This window comes from Martes martes (assembly GCF_963455335.1).
Source record: "Martes martes genome assembly, chromosome: 2".
Taxonomy (NCBI): Eukaryota; Metazoa; Chordata; class Mammalia; order Carnivora; family Mustelidae; genus Martes; species Martes martes.
In genome coordinates, this window is record NC_137889.1 from 177,813,485 (window position 1) to 177,838,692 (window position 25,208).

Genomic DNA, 25,208 nt, shown 5'->3' on the forward strand with positions numbered 1-25,208 from the left:
TAAGGCTTAAACCAGGTAAAGGAGGGACTGTGGAGGAAAGGAAGGAAGTGCCTTATGGTAGTGGAAACAAATTCTGAAGATTTCTCTCAGTAGCATAAGGATAAGGAAGTCTGAGAAACTTCCTTGTCAGTTAAAATTTGAGATCCCTTGAAGATGCTCTAAAATCTTCCTTTTCTTTTCTTCCTCTTAAATCGTTTTGAGATGGGCAATTAAGGCAAGGCTTTATATTCAGGGCTACTCTCACATAATTAATGTCCTATACTAGCACTTGTCAGGCAGAGACCATGAATCTCCACCAACATTTCTACAGTGTATTAAGTACTTACTACTACTACTACTACTACTACTAATAATAATAATAATAATAATAATAATAACAAGCACTACACTAAATGGTTTTCACAAATAACCTCACATATCTCCTGCAAACCACCTGGGAGCTAGTATTAACATTCTCGGTTTTTCCAATGAGGACAGTAAAACCTAGTGTCAGAGGCCAAGGTCAGACAATTAAAATGGGTCAGAGGTCTGATTTGAATCCCAAACACACACTGTTAACCACTTTAGGATGCTGCCTACAATAGCAAATACATATGGTAATAAGACTGAAAGATAGCAGAAAAGAATTTACCTGAAATATGTCCCCAAAATCCAAACCAGGGGAGTAACAACTATAAATGGCTCAGCCCTTCAGAATTGATTTTATTTACATTTATTTGGTTTCTAGCATAAGCTAAACATATGCTTTGACTCACAAAAAATCTTTCTCTGATTAATCCTTCCTTTCCAGTATATGCGAAAATTCTTCTCGAGTTTTAACATATTCGTCTTTCTCCCATTCTTCTTTATATTCTTACTACTCCTTTGGTACTCGGTTGTCATAACACGCTTATAGACATTACTTTGTATCTCAGCTATCCTGTACATTTTAAACTGTTCTAAAAATGAATCAACACTACCACTCAAAATCTGTATCTTCTATATGATGAAAATATTTTTATGATGATCTTCTGCAAGAGGGAAGCTGTGCCCCAACTTTCTTCCACAAACTTTCTCTTAAGTTAGAATATAGCACTTTCAAAAGATGTTCAAAAATTTACCATTCAAGTATATGATATGGTAAAGCTGAAACATTTCTCCCCCTGGTGCATAAAACACTGTAATTTCAACTTTAATTGTAACCCAGAGAAGGTATCAACATAAGCAGTAGCTCTAGTTTCTGACTTGAGAATGATTCTTCAAACATGTAATTATCTACAAGTAATTAAAGTTAATGAAGTTCATCAATCCATGTGCCAAATTATGTATAAAGTTAATGCATATACATATGTGTGTCTAGTAGAAGAGGACTCATTAAGCCACCTATTCTGTATGCTCTTGTATTTCCAAAACCAATCCCTTTCCCTAGTCTTTACGAATGGAAGCACAGCCAATTGGTCGTAAAGCATATGTTGAATTATTCTTTTAACATAATTCATTACAAATCTACTCCATCTACAGTAAAACAGCGTATTAAGTTGGAACAAATTGACGGTCTACCATGACACCACTTCGTAGTTCTTACGTTGTCAAACAGATGACCCCCCAATTTGCTGAAGCCATTTAGATTTTCTCCAGGAAATAATTTGACTTGTCCTGAAGAGTAAGTACCATGCTATCAGCCATAGTTTCCAATGGGGCATTATCAAAACCATTCAACATTTAACAAGGCTCTCACACTGAAACAGCTGTTCATCCAAAGTGAAAATTTTAAAACTGAGCCTAGATCATTTTACTTGAGCTAGAAAATAAGGTATTAGACTATTTTGCATGTTCTACCACTTTATGACAAGAAAGACAATTTTGTACTTCAGTAAAGGCAGATTGCAAATTTAGCATGAATTGAACCAGTAGCTGAGTTGCAATTTATGGTAAATGGCTCATCAGCACATTAATGAATACCACTAAGACAACCACTTCAGCCAAGCAGGCCAGAAACTAGATGGCCCCAAAATCTGGTAGGAAGCAAGAAAGATGTGCCCTCTACAAACATCTATAAAATGAATCTTAAAGCCAAAAGTTACCAAATATCTATCTTTATTATCATTCTTATTGGCAGGATATTAGGAGTTAAAAACCAAAATCAGAACCGGAGGTTCTGAAATCAGGTAGATTCAAGTTTCAGATTCTGCTAAATACTAGCTATATGACTTTGGGAGAAGTTATTTAGCCTCTCTGTTCTTTAGTTTTCTCCTGGGTAAAATAAGGACAATAACAATAACACTTAGAGTTACTGATGGGGTAGTATCCATAAGATGCTTAACACCCTACTTAGAAAACAGTAAGCAATCAGTACTTGTTAAATATTAATATTATATTGTTATCATTTCATATTCTAAGGCAAAAATGTGAAAAGTCCCTATGTGGTAAAATATTACAATATGAATTTCCATTATTTCTATCCTTAGATATTCCCTGTATTTTTCAATAGAACTAAATGGTAAATGAATACTGTACACCCCAGAAAACGTTGGAAAGATATGAGAACTACATTCTGTGCTCTGCTCAAAATTCATCTTATTTCCTATTTCTAGATAGAGATAATCAGCTCCGTTCCTTGGAGCAATGCTAAGAACTAGCTAAAACCCAACTTGCCCAGATCTGTCAATTGCAGGAAGAGATAATTAAAGGCTCCTCTTTAAAAGGTTTCTTTCTGGGCTGATGGATGTTTGAAGGGAGACATAAAATCAGGAATCCTGTGATTTTGTTCTACTTAATTATATTAGCAATTAAAAAAATAGTCACACTCTCTCAACATAAAACATGCTAATATTTCTCTTAGATTATAAAGAAGCAAATGAAAATATCAACTCCCTCAATTCCTAAAGCTTTTTACCCCTTGCAGCTACTGTTCTTTCTATCACGGCCGGTTTAGGGAAAAATGTCTACATTTACTATTCCTGATTCTGATTCTTCATCTGTCATTTACTCTTCAACCCATTATTATTTTATATCCTCTCCTAGCTTTCTCTTAAAACTCTTTGTGGATTATTTCAACAGGCATTTTTTTTTTCAGTGTTCCATGTGTTTTTTTTTCTTTTTTCTTTTTTTTTAATTAAATTTTTTATTTATTTTCAGCGTAACAGTATTCATTGTTTTTTCACCACACCCAGTGCTCCATGCAATCTGTGCCCTCCCTAATACCCACCACCTGGTTCCCCCAACCTCCCACCCCTCGCCCCTTCAAAACCCTCAGGTTGGTTTTCAGAGTCCATAGTCTCTCATGGTTCACCTCCCCTTCCAATTTCCCTCAACTCCCTTCTCCTCTCCATCTACCCTTGTCCTCTATCATTTTTTTAAAAAATCTGTGTCTTACCTATTATCTCAGCAGCATCTAAAACTGTTGATCACTTCTTCCTTCTTTAAATTTTTCCCATAAACTCCACAGTTTAGTCCCCTTACCTTTCTCAGTCTCCGATGTGGGATGCTCTTCCTCTGCCTAATTCTAAAATGCTATCTTTCCATAGGGTTCAACTCTCAGACATCCCAATTTTCTCAATCTTTGGGTAAATAAACCTGTCCAAGGACTTGGATTACCATTTTTATATCAATATTATAAAATCAATGTCTACCTCCCAAATTTTTCTCCAACCTGAAGACCCATATATCCAGAAGGATATCATTCAGATACACTAGAAGAATACTAAAAATTTAATTCGTTCATTCATACATCCACTCACTTATTCATCTAATTATTCAACACATCTTTATTGAGTGTTTATTTATATGTCAGGCACTGTTCTTGGCTCTGGTGAAACAAAAGTGGAGGGAAGGCCCCAAATTCTTACCTTTGCAGAAATAACATTTTTATCTAAAGTCAAATCTACATACAAATATATTATCTAATAAATCCAAGGTATTTATCCTTACAAATATATGCCTCCTGCTATATTCTAGATCTTTTTTTTCTTTAAAGATTTTATTTATTGATTTGACAGACAGAGATCACAAGTAGGCAGAGAGGCAGGCAGAGAGGGAGAGAGGAGGAAGAAGGCTCCCCGCCAAGCAGGGAGCCCGATGCGGGCTCGATCCCAGGACCCTGACATCATGACCTGGGCCGAAGGCAGAGGCTTTAAACCACTGAGCCACACAGGGGCCCTTATATTCTAGATCTTAAAGACTGGTCCACTATTCAGCTAGCTATACAAGCCACAAACTTCAACTATTCTTACCCACTTCTGCCTTACTCTTTTCTGTCTAACTTTCTCAATATTTTTCCGATATATCTAGTCCTCTTCACAGTCTTTGTAGAGGCAATCAACATTTCACACTTGGCTACTGCACAGGCTATTAACATTCTAGGACCTAACATGATTATGAATCTTCCCTCTCTCTACTCTCCACTAAAATATTGATGCCTTGTAAATCTGATCACATTACTTCCTTGCTTATATTCTTTCAGTTAGTACTCTGTTGTTTTCAAGAAAAAAACTTAAAATACTTACATAACTTAACACTCTACATGATCTGTGCCCTGCGTCCCAGTCCAGTCTCATCTTCTGTATTATTCTCAAACCCTCCTCATAACTACCCCAGTTACCCTAGTGTAGCATATGCTATTAGTGCCTCATCTGTTTTTATTTGGTTTACCCAGGACATTACTCCAGACAAGATGATGGCTTACTGCCTTTCTCTGACTTAAGTGTACCCTGTCTATAGGAGTTTGATCTGGGGGAGAGGATTTGACCAAAAGTTCAAGAAGGTTAACCTCCCTTGAGTAATCCTAATTAATAAGAGACAAGAGTTGGTAAGTATCTCACTTCTTTGTCAACCAGTGGGTTGTGAGGTATGTTCCATACATACTCTGAGAGAATCCCTAGATGATGGGTACACAGTGGAAAATCTGCTCATTAATCATACTTTACTGGATTTTCTTCCTTTCCATCTAATTTCCTCACAGTGCTTCTTGGGATCACCTCAAAAAATAAAGTGCTTACACACAAATCCTTGCAATAGCGTTCTGCTTTTGGGGAAACCTCATTAAAACACCTGGATTATAGCAGAATGCCTTCATTTAGTTCTACAAATATCAGTTGTATTGTCTTGCTTCTGGATCTTTGCACATACTCCTCAACTGCCTTCTTTCCTCCATCTTCTTTGTCTCCCTTTTATCTTTTCAAAGGTAGTACTTAGCTGTGGATTCCTTTGAGAAATTCAATGTGACATATCTACCACCACCATCAGAATACCCCACCACAGAGATGCTAATCTGAACTGTTGTATCTTCACACAGCATTCTAGATTTCTTTCTGGCCTAGCATGTGGCATACTGTGTGAGTGCCCCTTCCAACTATGGATTCCTTGAGGCGACAGGGTTCTTGTGTTTTCCCTTTCCCACTAACTAGCACAGTACCAAGCACAAAGAGATAGTCAGTAAAAACAAGTCGAATGAATAATAAATAAATGATGAGCAAAGTGTATTGAAATAAATCAGCAACAAAATCCTTCCCTCCTGTACCCTCGGAAGAGCAAAAATGAGCCTCATACAATGTGTCTCAGGAGATAAGTAGTTGGCAAAGCTATATAGCCAAAAGCAGTGCATTTAAATCCACTTGGAAACCAGATGACAGTCATTTATTCTCTCCAGATTATACTTCCTGGGCCACTACAGTAGTTAATGAACTGTTTAATGAGTCAATCCTGGAATATTAACTGATAACCAGAATTAAACGCCTTTCCTCTCCCATTTTATACATCTGCTTGTTTAAAAGTATGACTGGATGATTGCTATTGAGCAGAAGAGCATCCCCTCCTGGATCAACCTTCCCCTTCCCCTCCCCTTCTGCTGCTACACAGGAAAGGCATGAGGCACACAGGCACCAACCTGCTTCTGCAGGAGCAAAGCGATGGGAAACGTGATTCTCTCCTTGAAACCAGTTGAAACATGTAGCCAAGGGCTGAAATAGCTTATTTAACAAGGACTGGATTTTTCCTCTCAATCATAGTTCTAAAGCTATCAGTTATTGAAAAGCTGATTTTCAAAGCACACACTAGAACAGCTTTTCTGTACAGCTGCAATGCTATTTAAATCTTCCATGAATATATCCACAAACCCAAGAAAATTCTAAGCTGAAATACTGCTCTTAGAAAGGACATAGTAAAATAAGACCCTATGGGAGAAAAATCCAGGAAGTGAAATCTGGTCGTTAATTTTAATATTGAAAAGATAAAATCAGGCATATGGCTTCTACTCCTCCAAGCTAGAAGAACACTTGAAATGACTATTTGGAAGGTCAGCTTAGAAGGTTCTTTTGTGAGACTCTTCAGTGGACAGTAGCATTCTGTCTCACACTCGTTCTTTAATACGCCTCACAATGTGGATAAATGTCCCACCTCTTGCTGTAGTGGGGCTGGAAGAAGATGTAGAATAAGCAGTAAAGGCAATGGTTTGGAGACACTAAACCAGCCAATGGGAGGCAAGATCATGCTTGGAAATTACCGACTCCTGAACCCAAGTTCGTGTTCCGCAGTAAATCTCAAGTCCTTCCCTGCCATGCCATTGTGAAAGAATTCTCAGTGCCCCACTGGTGAGCCTGGCACCACTGATGCCACACTTTAATTTCACATTACCAACCGTATCATTCTTCTGCTGTGGTCAAGCAGCCCCACTGCAAGCATTCTGACTGCCTTTATAGCATTTTATAATGCTGATACCTCTTTGAATTTCATCATAGCGGAAGCTTGCAGACTCCAGCCAGCTATGTTGCAATCTGAGGTTCCCTCACTGAAGACATTCAATTTCATCAAATTACCTACCAAAGGAAATTATATCGAGCACGAGTCACTATTAGAAATATTTTAGAGCCATTCGTTTGGAGGTTCTTGATGAAAACCAGCTGATACTATACACAAGAAAATTCACTGAAATCACCCACCAAAGAAAAGCCATGATGAGAATTGTTCGGTGTCCCATCGAGTGTCGTGTGGCCCTGTGGCTCACATCTGCTATCTCTTAACTCCCAATATAATAGGATCTTCGGACCACGGCCAAGGAATGCTTGCTAAATTGTGGATTCACTTCAAATAAGGAAATGCCATCCTATCCTCTGAATATGCCAGCATGATTATAAGACATAAGGCAAAAGGTGCAAGCCTCAACACCTAGCACGATTCCTGAACAAGTTAACACTTGACAATGATCCGTTGAATAAACAGATGAATGTATGTGCATAAGCTGAGATCCTGATGTTTAAGAAAGACTTACTAAATACCAGTATATTGAAAGTTCCATACAAATGTCTTGAGTCATCATCTGGAAATAAAGCATGAATAAAAAGCTCAGCAGGGGCAAAGGAAATTTGGATCTAGTCCATATTCTAAAGCATTATGGAATCAATAGATGAAAATTTATATTCATCAGGGATATTGGTCTGAAATTCTCTTTTTTGGTGGGCACTTTGTCTTGTTCTCTTACACTATACACAAAGATAAACTCAAAATGGATAAAAGATCTCAATGTGAGGCAGGAATCTGTCAAAATCACAGAGGAGAACATAGGGAGTAACCTCTTTGATATTGGCCACAGCAACTTCTTTCAAGACATGTCCCCAAAGGCAAAGGAAACAAAAGTGAAAATGAACTTTTGGGACTTCATCAAGATCAAAAGTTTCTGCACAGCAAAGGAAACAGTCAACAAAACAAAGAGGCAACCCATGGAATGGGAGAAGATATTTGCAAATGACACTACAGACAAAGGGCTCATATCCAAGATCCATAAAGAACTCCTCAAACTCAACATACACAAAATAGATAATCCTGTCAAAAAATGGGCAGAAGACATGAACAGACACTTCTCCAAAGAATACATACAAATGGCTAACAGACACATGAAAACATGTTCATCATCACTAGCCATCAGGGAGATTCAAATCAAAATCACATTGAGATACCACCTTATACCAGTTAGAATGGCCAAAATCAACACTACAGTAAACAACAAGTGTTGGAGAGGATGTGGAGAAAGGGGAACCCTCTTACACTGTTGGTGGGAATGCAAGTTGGTGCAACCACTGTTTGGAAAGCAGTTAGGAGATTCCTTTTAAAAATTAAAAATAGAGCTTCCCTATGACCCTGTAATTGCACTACAGGGTATTTACCCCAAAGATACAGATATAGTGGAAAGAAGGGCCACCTGTATCCCAATGTTCATAGCAGCAATGGCCACAGTCGCCAAACTGTGGAAAGAGCCAAGATGCCCTTCAATGGACGAATGGGTAAAGATATGGTCCGCATATACAATGGAGTATTATGCCTCCATCAGAAAGGATGAATAAGGAACTTTTGTATCAACATGGATGGAACTGGAGGCGATTATGCTGAGTGAAATAAGTCAAGCAGAGAGAATCAATTATCATATGGTTTCACTTACTTGTGGAGCATAAGGAACAACATGGAGGACATTGGGAGATGGAGAGAAGTGAGTTGGGGGAAATCGGAGGGGGGAGAAAAACCATGAGAGACTATGGACTCTGAGAAACAAACTGAGGGTTTTGGAGGGGAGGGAGGGAGTGGGTTGGGTGAGCCTGGTTGTGGGTATTAAGGAGGGCACGTATTGCATGGAACACTGGGTGTGGTGCATTAACAATGAATTTTGGAACACACACACAAAAATTAAATTAAATTAAATTTTTTAAAAAGACAAAAAAAAAGAAAATCTAATGCCATTTTGAGTTTTTGTTATGCCATGGAAACCTGCTGGTCCCTTGGTTTTAAAATAATTTTCCAGCGTACTAAAATCAGAACTTTTTTCTCATGTTGTTCTTTCCTTTGTTTCCATAGGAAACAGTGACTTCCAGGCATCCGAGATGACACAACATAGATTGCCAAATTGCATGCCACCCTGCAGTTGCCAAGGAGATAATGTATGTCATTCCTACAAATAACATGTTGCTCACGCCTTCATTTCCTTTATCTAGCTTTTAAAGATATTCTTTGCCTGAACGAATTCAGATAACGTTCACTGTGAACTGATGCAAACATTACTTTTTAAAAAATATGTTTACCCCATTCCCCCAAGACACTTGATAACATCACACATGCTGTCTGTGAAAGGTCTGAGCATATTCTATGCCGATTTTGGAACCAGTGATTCAGCAGTTTTTGCTGGGGGAAAAAAAAATGCATCCTGAATTCTGTCTGCTTGCATTCTAAGTAAAGGTTCAATTAAATCCACACCTGGCACTAACATATTCCAGTTTGAAATGGTCTACCACAAAAGCAGCTGCACTCAGTTGAATTTACATGGGAAGGGAAAGAAGGAAAAGTTACCGCAAGGGAGGGAAAGATGGATGGAAAGAAGGAAAGAAAGGAAAGGAGAGAGGGAAGGCAGAACAGTGGGAAGAAAGCAGGAAAACATATTTACTGAGCACCTACAGTATTCCAGATTAAACATCTATAAGATAACCAGAATGAGAGAAATTAAAGATCTTGGCTGACATCATCTCACTAGCAAAAGGTTGACTCAGTATTTGAATGTGAGTATATCTGATCTTTTAAAAAATATATGCTTTCCAGTTATCTAGTGCAAATTAAATCATCCCAAACAGTCCCTTTCATGGCTTTGGAAGTTGATTGGACTCAGTTTGGCAACTCTCACTCAGTGTCTCTTACGTGGTTTTAGTTAGAGTGGCTGGGACTGGAGCCACCTTGAAGGCATCCTCATTCACATTTCTGGGAGTTGATAATGGGGCTGTCAGCTGAAATATCTTCCCTGTGGTCTCTCCATGTAACCTGCTTCCTTGCCACATGAGGGCTGGGTCCCAGTAAGGGGTCTCAGGAAAGCCAGGCTCAATGTCACATAGCACATTCTATTGGGCTCACAAGCCCCCTTCTCCAACCAGATTCAAGTGTGAGGGAACACAGACTCCACCTCACACTGTAAGAAATGCATGGCAGACGACCAGTGGGGGAGGAGGTCTTATCACAACCACCTCGAAAACTGTTTTCTATTACAATATATTTTTTGCAGTACTCAAATTCCTCAAGCCTGAGATCCAGGCTTTAAAGGCTTTCTTTATCTAGCTAGTGGAGTAACTGGGGAGGGAACAGTTAAAATGCTCAGTTTTAAAAGGAGTGGAGCAACTTTTAATGTCAGCTTGATGAATTGTGAAAAAAACTGAACATTGAAATTAAACTTTGGAATGAGTTTCTGATTAATTTTTTTGTGTGCTTAGCAGAATCCCTTTTTACTCATCCGTTGTCAATTTTCAAAGCATTTGGTTATCATAAAAACTAACTCTACACTAAAATTACATTGCGGCATATTCATACATAAGTTAACACTATATAGAAATACCAAAAAGTGCTTTTATCTAATTTAGCTTTTTGTACTTTATCTAATTTTTTAATCTAATTATCTTTTTGTACTTCAATAAATGGGAATTTCTTACACTAATTATGGGTTTTACCTGCTCAACACGGGGCAGGCATATGTGGAAATAGTAACACCACATGCATGGCTGTTACAAAGGATGACATAGTCTATATGGAGCTATGTCCTTGTCATCTTAATCTATCACCTACCATGAATTTATCAGAAGGATTCTGGCATGTCTTTATCTTCTTAGTACTCTTTAAAATTGTTTGAATAATGAACCTACCGAGGCCTACACCATGACATCCTCCTGGTGCTCCAAAACAGCCATAAGCCCTCCAATGACCATCCAATTTGTATTTTAACCATTAAAATAATCACATTTATTTATCCTCTGGAAATCAAGCAAGCTATCATCATAAATAAAGAGGAAATAAGATAGTAATGACATGAAGAAAGAACACCATGGAGTAAACATCATGATCAGATTGTGGAGCACATTCAAACTGGGGAAGAACATTATGGTGAGTTAGTGAAAAAGCAACAAAATCTGTTTCATTGCTTACAACTGCTGAGAGTGTATGATTGTGCTTACTCTACTGTGCTAGGAAATTGGTCTGGAATAAACATATATAATGTACATATTTAATGCAGCTCTTTCTGAAATGATCAGCTCTATCATGAATTGGGCTGTACTACACAGTGTGAAACCAGTTCTACCAAGCAGAGTAGTGAGTTGGGGGAAATCGAAGGGGGAGACAAACCATGAGAGACTGTGGACTCTGAGAAACAAACTAAGGGTTTTGGAGGGGAGGGAGTGGGGGGTTGGGTGAGCCTGGTGGTGGGTATTAAGGAGGGCACGTATTGCATGGAGCACTGGGTGTGGTGCATAAACAAAGAATTTTGGAGCACTGAAAAAAAATTAAATTAAATTATATTAAATTGAAAAAAAATCCCAAGTATTAACAGAGTTCTTTCTTTCTTCCTAATACAAGTCTGACATATACTCTAATTCAGACCAACACATTAGATGAAATCTTAGGATATCCTCTATTAGGGCTTGACAGAAAGAAAAAAAAAATTGAACTGCTTAGGTAACACACAAGGCAATGATAGCAAGGGCATGGAAGAAAGAACATCTTATCCAGTACTTCTTTTCTTATTTTCAGTCTTCTGATTTCACCCCACGTGTTTCAGCTCCAAATTTTACCTCTCCCTGTATCTTGGTTTTGTTTTGTTTTTCCACCATGAGGAAGACCATCTAATAACAAAATTCCTGAGAATAAAGCAACAGTATTGATCTGTCTTACATTAAAGAAAAATTGACCTGTACCTTATACCAACACTGTCCCACAATGTGGATGTGTGATCCTTTTTACTTCAATTTTATGTGTCTTGGAACGTAGAAGCTTCATAATGCTATGAATACTAGTACTGTGAGTAGTTAGTTGCACTTACTGGCTGAGGATGACTGGATAGTAACCAGGAGGTTAATTGTAACCAATTACTTTGAATTGTTTCATAAAATTCTGAAATCCCCTATTGATTGTAATTTTGACCAGTAACCCTATTACAAGATGTCTATTAAAATCATATATATCTAGATTATAATTTGACATACTTCACTTAAATCCTTCAGCAAATTTTCATTGCTGGAAAACTGCTTTTTACATTTGCTCCATTGTTAGGGTGACTATCTAGTCTATTGGTCAAGGCAGGACATTTTTGTCCCAAACAAATCTTAAATTAGGTAGACCACAAGGGAAACAGGCAACCAAGGACAAATTCAACCTACCCGTTATACATTAATTAAAAAAAATAATAATAAAAGTTTCCAATTTGCTGGGATTTTGAAGATCACAGAGGAAAAAAAAAATGTTTGTTTCATTCAATATAGATTTTAAGTCTTTCTATAGTCTATCTCAATGGTGCTTCAAAACACTTCTTTAACGTATTTTTAGTAATGAATTTGATAAAATAAATTTGGCGATGGTGCAAAGGATATTATCCATTGCAAATGTGCAAAAATGGATGATTTCCATAATTTTGAAAGATGAGTGTATTTCATTAAAAAACACCATGGGAAAATAAGTCTCAGAGAAAAAGAACTTAAATATTGGGAGTACTAAAAAGAGAGATTCATTTTTTTAATTAACCAAAAACAAACAGGATTCACCACATAAAATCTAATTCTATTTTTATGAATCACTCAGGGCTACTAATATAACTTTCTGTCAGCAGATCAAGTCCCCATTGACCATAATCTATTTCAGTCCCAAAATGTATTCTTGTTCTGTAGATAATAGGTAACCTCCTCATCGCCATTTTTAGTTCAGCCCATCGGCAAACATTAAGCAGAAAGCATGTTAACACTTTTCAGGATCAGCTAAGCCTTTAGCAAAGTGGGTTTCTTGCTTGCAGAGGCAGCAATAGTGGAGCTAACCACAAGGGAGAGTGCCTGTTGGTGCTCTATGTCTGTACAAGCCTCAAGTGCTTCAAGTCAAAATAAAATAAATAAACTAAAAAAACAATCCTTCTGAGAGGATATGTTCCCATCAGCCCCAGGCACACTGAGTACAGGCCCAAGGTTTTGACATTCTCAGCTCCAACCTTAATTTTTGTCTTGAAAACAAACCAATAAATTTTTAAAATGCTAACGAGTATAATCACTAGGACAATTTATTTCTAATTACCTGCTTTGTTGTCGAAAAGAAACAGATGATAAAGGAAATGGCAGATCTAGGCCTCATCTTCATTTTAAAAGATTGTTTTTGACTTTTTAAAACCATTTTTGACCAGTATAAATGGTATTTTCATATAGTTCAAAATAATAAAAACTGGCTTTTGGAAGAGCCACTTGTACCCCAATGTTCATAGCAGCAATGGCCACGGTCGCCAAACTGTGGAAAGAACCAAGATGCCCTTCAACGGATGAATGGATAAGGAAGATGTGGTCCATATACACTATGGAGTATTATGCCTCCATCAGAAAGGATAAATACCCAACTTTTGTATCAACATGGACGGGACTGGAAGAGATTATGCTGAGTGAAATAAGTCAAGCAGAGAGAGTCAATTATCATATGGTTTCACTTATTTGTGGAGCATAAGAAATAACACGGAGGACATGGGGAGATGGAGAGGAGAAGGGAGTTGAGGGAAATTGGAGGGGGAGATGAACCATGAGAGACTATGGACTCTGAAAAACAATCTGAGGGTTTTGAAGGGTGGGGGGTGGGAAGTTGGGCCAGCCTGGTGGTGGGTATTGTGGAGGGCACGTATTGCATGGAGCACTTGGTGTGGTGCATAAACAATGAATTCTAGTACACTGAAAAGTAATTTAAAAAATAAAAAATTGGGGCGCCTGGGTGCCTCAGCGTGTTAAGGCCTCTGCTTTCGGCTCAGGTCATGATCCCAGGGTCCTGGGATCGAGCCCTGCATCGGGCTCTCTGCTCGGCGGGGAGCCTGTTTCCCCCTGTCTCTCTGCCTGCCTCTCTGCCTACTCGTGGTCTCTGTCTGTCAAATAAATAAATAAAATCTTTAAAAAAATAAATAAAAAATTAAAAAATTAAAAATAAATAAATAAATAAATAAATAAAAAATACACATACACACAAAACTGGCTTTTGTCAAGACAAATCACAGGTTCATTTGGCCATGGAAGGGGGGGCCAGTGAAGGTCAAGTGCTCAGTCATGCTCTTCATTCATCACTGCAGTCCACCCTTTTTTAGTGATGAATCTGCTCTAAGAATATAACTATATTCTATATGGCTATAGAAATTACTATATGGTTGTCTAGCTCTTGCTTGCTTTCTGTGGAAGGAACTTTTAAGCTCCACGAGGCCTCCTTTCCTCACTTTCCAGGCAAGATGCCCTTCTCAATGCTTCTCCATTCAAACCAGTTCCCCAAGGGGTATCAATTATATCCTTTTTTCACATACAATCAAGCAACATTTCCTTGTGTTCCAGGCGTAGCCTGAACAGCACACATAGTTGAACATCACTGTCACTTCCATCTAGTAGCCTGTCTACATCAGGAGCCAGAGTAACCCAAATAAGACCAAGTCACAGGAACAGCCAATGAAAGGGCAAGGATCATAACTGCTTCATATGAGATATTTCCAAAGAAACCAGGTGGTTTCAGCTCAAGAAAAAAGTCATGCAGATTTCCTCCAGAAATCCCCAAACTCAGTGTGGGCCTTGAAAAGTAAAAAAGCAACATTGGAATGGACATATGGGAGTTTTCTCCATTTTTGTTGTCATCTAGGACTTCTCTTTCCTGTCACTATTATTATTATTAATATTTTATGGAGATCACATTGCATTCATTCATTCTTTGATCCATTGACTCAGTCAACAAATATTGAACAGGCATTTCCTAGGTACCAAGTTCTGTGCTAAATATTCGTCCTGAAGTTCATATTCTTAGAGACTTAAAAAAAAAAAAAAATCTAGGGGCACCTGGGTGGCTTAATGGGTTAAAAAGCCTCTGACTTCATCTCAGGTCATGATCCTAGGGTCCTGGGATCGAGACCCACATTGGACTCTCTGCTCAGCAGGGAGCCTGCTTTCCCCCCCCTCTCTCTGCCTGTCTCTGTCTATTTGTGATCTCTCTCTCTCTGTGTCAAATAAATAAATAAAAAGTAATAAAATTAAATTTAATTTAAAAAGTCTATCCGGATGTTCACAAGTGTTCATAGTTAGTTAAGCTGAAACAACAGTATGCCCATTTTATATGTGAAGAGTTGGCTTTCCACTCCTTGGATACAGAGTCCATACCCTCTTTTGCCAAATTCTCTTTGGAAAATGTCAACCCTCAAGTGCAAAAGATGTAGCTGAAGAGAAAGTACAGATGCACGAAATGATGGGGATCCTTCTTCCTTCATATCTCCTTTTATTTTAATAGTATAATTTTTCACTTTCAGGGGACCCCTGACTGTCCCCATTAAACTGCTTTGGCTTAAATAAGCCTTTTCAGGAGGTAAAGATAGGAAGTGCTCACAGAAAAACTAAACCACACCCTCATCCTCACACTCCAATTCCTTTCTTTGAATCTCTGAAAGACAGCCTTTTCTCTGACTATGGAGCCCACAACTGTTTTCCATTAGTCAAACAAAAAGCAAGTAAAAGTAATTTTTTAAAAAGTTTGTTTTAGTCAGATTTCCCCCAAAAGAGAGAGAGTGTTTGAGAAAGATGACAAATTCAGTGGACTACATGGTTGGGAGTCATGAGACTTAGAATAAGTAAGTCTTCATGCTAGTAGTCATCTCTATGACCATGTTGGAGTTATAAAAATTGAAGTCAAAGTATAAGAGAGAGAAAAACTGAGGAGAAAAAAAATAGCACCTTGCAGAGTAAATAAGAGGAATATGAAAACTCGGGATCGCTATAAAAGAGGCTTTGTGAGAGAATAAGATGTGTTATCCAGGCAACAAAACTAGACGGCATAAGAGTCTTGTGAAATCTGAAATTCTAGAACACAGAAAACCATATCATGCCATACAATCTGAGTGGAAAGTGCCCTCTCCTTAAATTGACCAAAACACATAATAATCTTCTACCAGAGGTATTTTTATGCATAATATCATCTAATTCATTTAAGTGAAATGAAATAAGTAATACGCAAACTGATAATTCTTGAAACTTCTAAAACATCTGAGGCTGAGTGAAAAGCTAGAGATTTAGCTATGTATATTATGTTGTGAGAAATTAGTCCCTCAAAATAGCAAAAGGGAAATTGGCAGCTTAGCCAAATAAACCAGAAGGAATGAATAATCTTACATAGTAGCTTAGGGAAGAGAATTTGCTGGAAAATGTAGCTAAACATTGAGGGAATTTGTTTCAAGCAGCTGTAATTTTTGAAGCTGATTTTTTTTTTCATTCTTAAAAGAAGGGCTGGTTCACTCACATTACTAACATAGATGGAAAAAGATCATGAAATTAATAAAAATTGGAAACACCATTTAAAAAAAAACTTTCAATAAAATTTCACTGTTGGAACTATGTGGTTCCTTCATATATTCCTATCCCTAGCAACTGAGCCTATATCTCAGTGGTATGAGGAATGAAATCAATAATAATTAGTTCTTGAGCACTTGCTAGGTTCTTAGCAAATTTGGGCCAGAAGTGCTGGAGAAATAATGGAGTAAATGGAGATGTAATAAAAATTCCATTAATATAGCAATAGTTTATTAATCATATAGCAATGCTAGAATGATCCTCAGGCTGATTCATGAATATCACAAACCAAACTAATGGTATTTATGGTAATGAGCTAGCTCACTTCCTTGCCATTCTCCCGCATCTGCTGCCCATTGGTAAAAATACACCTCGCTTCCAGGCTGAGTTCTCCTACCCCTTCTCAAAGTTCTGGATGTTTTTTCACAACTTTCCTTGGTCCCTACAGAATATTTGCTCCTCTTGATGACTAATATCCCTATACTCTGCCACCTGACAGTACAAATTCATTTAGGGCAAAAACTATCTCTTGAACATCTTTAAAGTTTTCCCTACAACCTTCAAAACAATTCTTCTGAACACATGTTCTAAGTAAATATTGTTAATTAAACAACATCAACACATGGAGGACAGGTTATTTCAAATAAAAAAAATAATAGTAATACTCTTGAATGATTTCTTTAAATGTTTAAAATGCCCCAAATGCCAAAAACTAGGGACTACTGTATAGTCTGCTGAAATGACTGTGTTAAATCAATTTATAATTTTTAGCCTTGACAAAATGCCCATGTGTTTTATGCAAAGCTGGAGATTTGGGAAGTGTGACTAATTTTCTGTGATTTTGGCTTCTGTGTAAACTAAACTACTAGCTAATGGATAGGGCTTATTTATAAACAGGACCCAGTTTCAAAATAGGGCTTACACTTTCAACAATGTGAACAGTGATACAGCCTTCAGGAAACCTGAAATTGGGATGGGGAATGAGTATGTAGTGGTAAGGCACAGCAGAGGGTCAGTAGTGCTGGAAGCAGTTTATAACTGTGGGGCAGTGATTCCTAGCAGTTATAAGCCTAAACTTTGGATCCGATTACCTGGGTTTAAATCTTGGCTCTGTTACTTAGCAGCCACATGATCCTGGACAAATCACTTGGGTCTCTCTGTGCTTCAATCTCCTCATCTGTCAGCTAGGTTGAAGATAGGATAGGACTGCTGTGGCACTTATATGTGTTAATATAATGTGAAATGCTTAAAATACTCTCTGGTATTTGGTAACATAGTATCAGTTGATGTTCTTATTGTTATTGGAGCTGTATGATCTTTACTATGTAGGTGAGTATAAAATAACCTGAATATTTATTTTGATCTGACTCTGTGAACCCAAAAAGAACCACCCTCCTTCTAATCCGTTTTACTAAAGTAAGCACATGTTAAAGAATATAAAGCAATCTGGCATTATTTATAGAGAGTAAATGAGTTTGTAGTAATGCAGATTTTTTTAATTAGAAGGAAATTTAGGGGTGCCTGGGTGGCTCAGTCAGTTAAGCATCTGCCTTCAGCTCAGGTCATGATCTCAGGGCCCTGGCACCGAGTCCTGCACTGGGAGTCCTTGCTCAGTGCAAATCTGCTTCTCCCTCTGCCCCTTCCCTTGCCCATTCTCTCTCTCTTTCCCAAATAAATAAATAAAATCTTTTTTAAAAATTAGAAGGAAATTTAGATATAATCTTGCCTAACTTCATCATCTAACAGAGGAATGCAAACCCAAATATTGGGTTGTGTGATTAAAGCTACACTGGAGAACTGAGAGTAGAAACACAATCCCTTGATGCCTCCTTGTTTTCTCTAGTGAATGGCAGCACCATGTATCTGAAAGTCTTCAAAACACTTCACCAAGTCTTATTGTCCTCAACCATAAAATTATGTGTGTAACAACACAATTCATCCTGAGACTCATTGTAAAAATTAGATGGCATATGAAGCAACTAGCACTGTATATTATATACATATACATGCATGTATATGCTAAATATATATATATGCATATATATATACACACACATATACATGTATATATACACACACACATCTATATGGTACATAGTAGACAGTAAAAACAATGATAATGATGGTAATGACATGCTACGTACCCAAATTCCATGTACCACATAAATACATTTCACAGCTTCTCCCTTTGCCATGATATTTATAAACACAGAACACATGAAAATAAAAGAATGGATTTACTATTAATCTATATCTATACCACACACACACATACACCCTACCCTTATAAACCAAGGTTTATAAGATGCCTTACTCTTCCTTTAAGCACTGGCTAATATATCTAGCCTTCCTAATGCAGCATCAAAATTGCAGCATTTCCCATTCTAGAGGAAGAAATAGACTACATATCTCATTATGATGCTAATGTTGGCATTTTTCTTCCCATGCAATATTATTACCAATAACTACCCAAATATGCACAATATGGTTTTGATAAGCTATAAAACTTATTGCTTCCTCTCCTTTTGTCACTTTGAGTGATGTCCCCTAAATTGTCACTTTATGCATTTCAAAAAAATAACCTGAAGTCTCAGTGTAAGCCTAATTCTCTGTCATATAACTTATCATTACCCTCTCTGCTTCTCCTCAGCATTTTGCACATTAATCATTACTTAATTATTTGAAATGAATCATTGAATGTTGGTCCTCCTACTATCCTAATATCTATGAAGGGAGTGAGAACAGTATTCCCAGAACACTGACAATAGTTATTTCATAAATATGTTAATAAATATAATAGATTCCCAATATGCAATTGAATATAGAGGTTGGTATTTCAGCAGGTAGATCTGAGGTAGCCATGAAGATTTGAGAGTAATTTCCCACTAGTAAAAGTATGCTTGTGTTAATCTAAGACCAGGACTCAAGCCACACTTCTATATACTAAATATACTACTAACTCACAAGACTACTAGCCTCAATCCTTCACTAGACCATGCTCCTAAACTTCATCTTCCAGTCAGTGCCCTGAGTGGTGATGGGTGCATAGCAGTTGCTTGGTAAACACTTGTTAAATGACTAGATTTGCTCTCATGGATTAGCAGCATGACAATTCCTCATGAATCTGCACAAGACACGTAACAAAACTGAAAGATAAAAAATATGGCTGAAAATGACACAATAATTCTGTTATTCTTGACATAAATCGTACTGTTTAATAATTGTGCAATTAAGCAACTACTCATTGCCTAAAGAGCATTACTAACTACAGAACATTCTGTGCTGAACAAGGTATGGGCTTGGGGAAGTACAATTTATACAAGATTTAAAGAATGTCATTAAACTACTGTCACAAACACACGTAAATGTCAAATGAACTGACAGCACTGCTCCAGGTCCTTTTTCAAACTGCCAAGGAAAGAGATTTTTAAACTAAGTTAAGAAATGAAAGAAATAAGGACAAATGGAAAATTGAAAGTTTCCTACATGTTAGCTTAAACTATTTAAAGAACAGCATTTCTAAGAGGAGTTTGGAGAATGATTAAAATGAAAATCTGAAACTGACCTAGTTTGTACACCCTGTTGTGATGGAATGAAGCTTGTATATTACCAACTGCCCGGAAATCATCGTATTTAACACTGATGTTGAGAATAGTCATTGACATCTGTGTAAGTGATGTGATTAAAAGGACCAAAGGACAACAAATGATGCTTTCCTCCTAATGCACAGTTGCACTTGTGATGTACTGAGATTTTTGTTTTGTTTTATTTTTTCAAAGCATCCCTTTCTGCGCTCTATTGCTGCCCACAAGCTAAGTCCACCTGGTGACAAGTGTGTCTCAGAATGCTAAAACTGAATGTCTCTTGTTCTAGATGCTCCCAGTGGCCCAGCTCTACCTCACTACTTAACATCTATTTGATGTTCACATTTACTTTGATAAGAAAGAATTTTACATGAAATACAAACACATTTGGACATAGTTGATATTTATATAATTTCAGAAGCACCACATTTCCATTGTCATGCTTCCTAGAGTTGACTAATTACACTCCATCAATAAACTGTAACTATTAAACACCATGCAATGTGCTGTGTGAGGAAAAAAATTAAGCCATTATCAATGTTATTAAGAAGTTCTCCACCTAAGCTAAGGTGGATATAGCAGTCATATATGAAACAATTTACTTATGCAAAATACTTCAGTATTACAAATGATAAATTTTGTGATACATATGTTAAATGCATGTTAAATGTTGAAGATGCTTCAAGAAATAAAGGATAATGATAATCACACAATTATTTCCTGGGCATTATACTTGTACTATGTACTTGACATGTATGATGTTCTTTAACCCTTTCTATTATCACCCCCACTTTGTAGATGTGGATCCCTAGGACCATGTCCTGGAGATCCTTAAACTCAGTCAGAACGAGACACTTATGGGAAATAAGGCTTGAGTTTGACTTTGAAGAATGGATAGTAAAAAATGAGATTCTCATGTGTGCACTTAAATTATTGAATCCAGGAGCCACCTTGAATTATTTATATATTTTATATCATCTTTGCCTTAAGACTCTAAGTAGGGCAAGTAGCTCTTTATTTTTACAAATATCCTTGTGAGAATCTACAAACACTTTAAAATTTAGAAGTTCATTAAGAATAGTTACAGTGAAAAGGAAACAAAGAAATTGGGTAGATTGGAAAGAAATTGGGTAGAAAAGAAAGCTATGCTGTGGAGAAGTATGCATTTGACATTAGAAAAAAGAAAATCATTCTTACTTACTTACTTACTCCCTTACTGTAGGAAGGGAGAAAATGTCATGCTATGGAAATTGCCATTATCTAAGCTTGAAGTAATTGTCTTCTTCATTAAAGGTAGTTCACTGCTCTTCTCTATTCTAGTGAATGATGCCACCTCCAACTCATCCTCCATTTCCAACACTCAACATGTCTAATCTGTCATTAAGGCTCGAATGTCTATAAAAGTTCTTGTTACTGACATGTAAAGAGCATTCAGAATGTTTCACTATTGTTATTTATTTATAGAAATATGAACAAGACTGTTGGGATGATCATTTTATGCATGTATATAATATATATGTTCTACTGTCTATTCTTTATAGGTATATCATAAATTAAATACTATAAAACAGAGTTTTAGTAAAAGAGAATGAGTTGTGCATTCAGCTAGAGCTGAATTAATTTGAATACGGGGTTTACCATTTCTTGGGTACATCACTTAACAACTGCAAGCCTCAGCTTCTTCATCTGTAAGACAGTTATCATGACCTTGAAATTAAGTAATGCATGTAAAGCATATCACATAGTACCTGATACAGCTTAAGAAAACAACTAATTTTAGTCATTATATCATTGAATTTTTTTCACAAGATACAACATACACTCATAAATGCATTCTTTCTAACTGAGCAAGGACTATAAGATATACTTTCAAATGATTTTTTTAAAATAGGATTTTAAGAAATCTTCCCTTATTTTATAGTTATTTATTTTCTAAACTGCCCTATTAATCCAAATCACCTGCATCAGTGAGAGAACAGATACTCTCAAAAGTAGTAAGGATATGGAAAGATACAGCCAAAACAATGAAACACAACTCAAATATTGGAAGGACAGAATCAAAGGCAGAATTAAGGTAATGCTGAACAGAGAAGCAAAACAGCTGCTCTGCCTCTTGAGATGCCCAAAGACATAGTCAGGCTGCCCACAGCTGCCCTTAGATTCTGCCAATCCGCCTTTTCTTCTTACTTCATGAATATTCCATAAACCATATGCATTCCAATTCCCAAAGAATAGAAATGGTCACCATAAACCTCTGCCAGGCCATTAACAGTCCATAGGTCACATATGGTGACAATGAATCAAACCACTAGTGACATTACCCAAAGGACTGTTGAATTACCAAATGTCATGTAGACTCTCAGGGAAATTCCAAATAAGGAGTTTAAGCACATTTTAAACAAAGGCAGCATCACTCAAATAAGTCAACAGCCATACAAGTTAGAATACATATTTGAATAAGCAAATTTCAGCTGTCCGGTTAGAATTTCTACTGAAACTCAAACCTGATATATTCTGAGAATATTTCCTTCCAATAATGTGTTTTAAAATTTTCCTTTTTTAAAAAAGATTGTATTTATTTATTTGACAGAGAGAGAGACAGCTAGAGAGGTAATAGAAGCAGAGGGAGTGGAAGAGGGAGAAGCAGGCTTCCCGCTCAGCAGGAAGCCTGATGCCGGCTTGATCCAGGACCCTGGAATCAGGACCCAAACCTAAGGCAGATATTTAACAATTGAGCCACCCAGGCACCCCTAAAGTTTTTCTCTTAACACAAACTTTCTCCTTCTAAATTTCCTTCTCTCTCTCTTTCTCTCTCTCTGTGTGTCCCTCTCCCCACCTCCTCCCTCCCTCTCTCAATTTCAATGTGTTCTCAACCTTCAAAGTCGAATGTGATACTGAAGCCATTCAATGATAACTGACTCTCCAAAGCCAGCTATGCTCTGGCAGGAATCTGGAGTTAGGAGGATGGGTGGTCTCACCTATTAATCACTGTCTTTAGAACACAGATATTCTTCAAGTAAACTGCTGTGGAGATCTGAGTTATTATACAGACATAGTCAAACACTGTAGAGGACATGAAGCCTATGACTTATACTTTGACTAGATTTCCTTCCCACCCTTAAATACTATGAATCTATGCCCTCACAAGCAAATTTAATCTTCTTGACATTGATTATGTCATTTGCACACAGGCTGTGGCCCATTCTGCTAAGAGGAGTTACTGAATCAGAGGGGACATAGCCCATTGCATTGGTTCAACTGAGATTTACTGGCAATAGCAATAGCTCCAGCCAAGAGATATGTTTAAAGGAACGAATGGAAGATTATTGGTCCTCTTCCCACCTTTGGACATTAGGTTTATTCTGATGAAGTGGTACTTTTAAGTATTTATAGTAATCCGTTACAGCACTAATGCAAGTTCACTTTGGAGAAAATGAAAGAGAACTATACTGGCTCATTATAAATAGAAAATAATATGTATATAAAATATGTCTCCATGGGGTGCCTGTGTGACTCCGTTAGTTAAGCAACTGCCATTGGCTCGGGTTATGATCCCAGAGACCCAGAATCGAGTCCCGTATCGGGCTCCCTGATCAGCAGAGAGTCTGCTTCTTCCTCTGACCCTCCCTTCTTTCATGCGCGCGCTCTCTCTCTCTCAGATAACTAAATAAAATCTTTTTAAAAAAAGTCTCAGCGCCCAGCTAGCTCAGTCGGTAGAGCATGAGACTCTTAAAAAAAAAGTCTCCAAATCCAGAATCTCTGGACTTAAGCAATCCTGGGGTTCGGAGAAGTTAATAGCTACATTGGAGAGGCGGTATGTTTTATACTTTCAACATTTTTAGAAAATCATTAGTAGAGATATGTTGTCTTAAAATTTAAAAGTTAATCACTAGTGACATAAAGATATGATATATAGCTTCTAAAGTCCATGAGAAAATGAAGAATAAGAAATTTAGTAGTAAAAATACACTATAAAAATTATTATTAACAAAGAATATGAAAAATATTAAAATCAGACCAAATAGAATTTAAAGGAAAAGGTATTACATGGGACAAAAAAGGGTTATTTTATGATTAAATATATGGACTGATATGAAAATACAGCAGTTATGAATCTTTACATGGTGCATATCAGAGCATCAAAGTGTAGAAAACAAAAAAAGTCAAATGTTAAAAAAAATTAACACAAGTCTATCAGTGGGAAAACTGTTTGTATCTTTCTTGGTGTTTGAAAGATCAAGAAGAGGAGGTGATTTATTAGATGGATGAAATAATAATGTTTTAAGTAAAATTGATTTAACAGCTACAAATCAACTTCTTTCAAATTGCCATCAAATATTTACAAGCTTTTAACATAATTCAGAGCACAAGGAAAGTATGAATAACATTTACATTTGTGCGGGTAACATTTCTGAATATAATGTGATACAGCTAGAAATAAACAGTAGAGTTAAATTAACAAATCCACTTTGGAAATTTTAATATTATCTTCCAAATAATTCTTAGCTTATAGAGAAAAACAGCCATGTAATTGTAGAACATTTAGCAAATAATTATAATATATATCAAAACTTATGACTTATGGCCAAGGCTGTATGTAGTACAGCTCACTGCAATAAAGGAATCTTTATTATTAAATAAGAAACAGTGAAAACAAATTAGAGGAACTAAACTCAAGAAACTAGAAAAAGAGTAACATAACTAACCTGCAGAAATATAGAAATAAAATAAATCACAAATCAATAATTGGAAAACAGAAGCAGTAAAATAAATAAATACCCAAGACTTATTTATTTATTTAAAATTTTTTTTTGGGGGGGGGAAAGGAATAGTAAGTAGAATATTTCTACCAAGCCTTCAAGACAACAGAGCAAAGCAATTAAAACAACAATCAGAGGCAGAGAGGGCATAAACTTATCCATAGGGAATGGGAAAGGACTAAAACTGCAGATAACCTTTTTTTTTCACTGAAGAGTGTACAAAATCCTTCCTAATGATTTTGAAAATCTTGTGAAACGGGTTCTTCTGGAAAAAAAGGTAAACTATCAAAACTGACTTAATCAGAAAAGCAATAATTTCTCAACCTGCTCACATGTCCTTCTTAGAGAACCAATGCCCAGAGTTCTGTAGGAGCTATAGACTGCTGAACTCTGACCCATTAATCCTCGCGGGGGTGAGCACAGAACCTAATTTGTTCTGCCGCCATCTTCTCAGGGAGGACTTCCCTGACCACATGCATTCTGAATGGAATCCCAGCCCTCTCACACTGCCACAGCACGTGGGTCCTTCCTCTTAGAGTTTCAGCCCTACCACA

General features: G+C 37.0%; 1 protein-coding gene across 1 annotated transcript in view; it reads right to left on the reverse strand.

Moving 5' to 3' along the window:
• Positions 1 to 25,208, reverse strand: part of GABRA4 (gamma-aminobutyric acid type A receptor subunit alpha4) — a 66,598-nt gene that overhangs the window by 12,371 nt on the left and 29,019 nt on the right. The window lies entirely within an intron of this gene.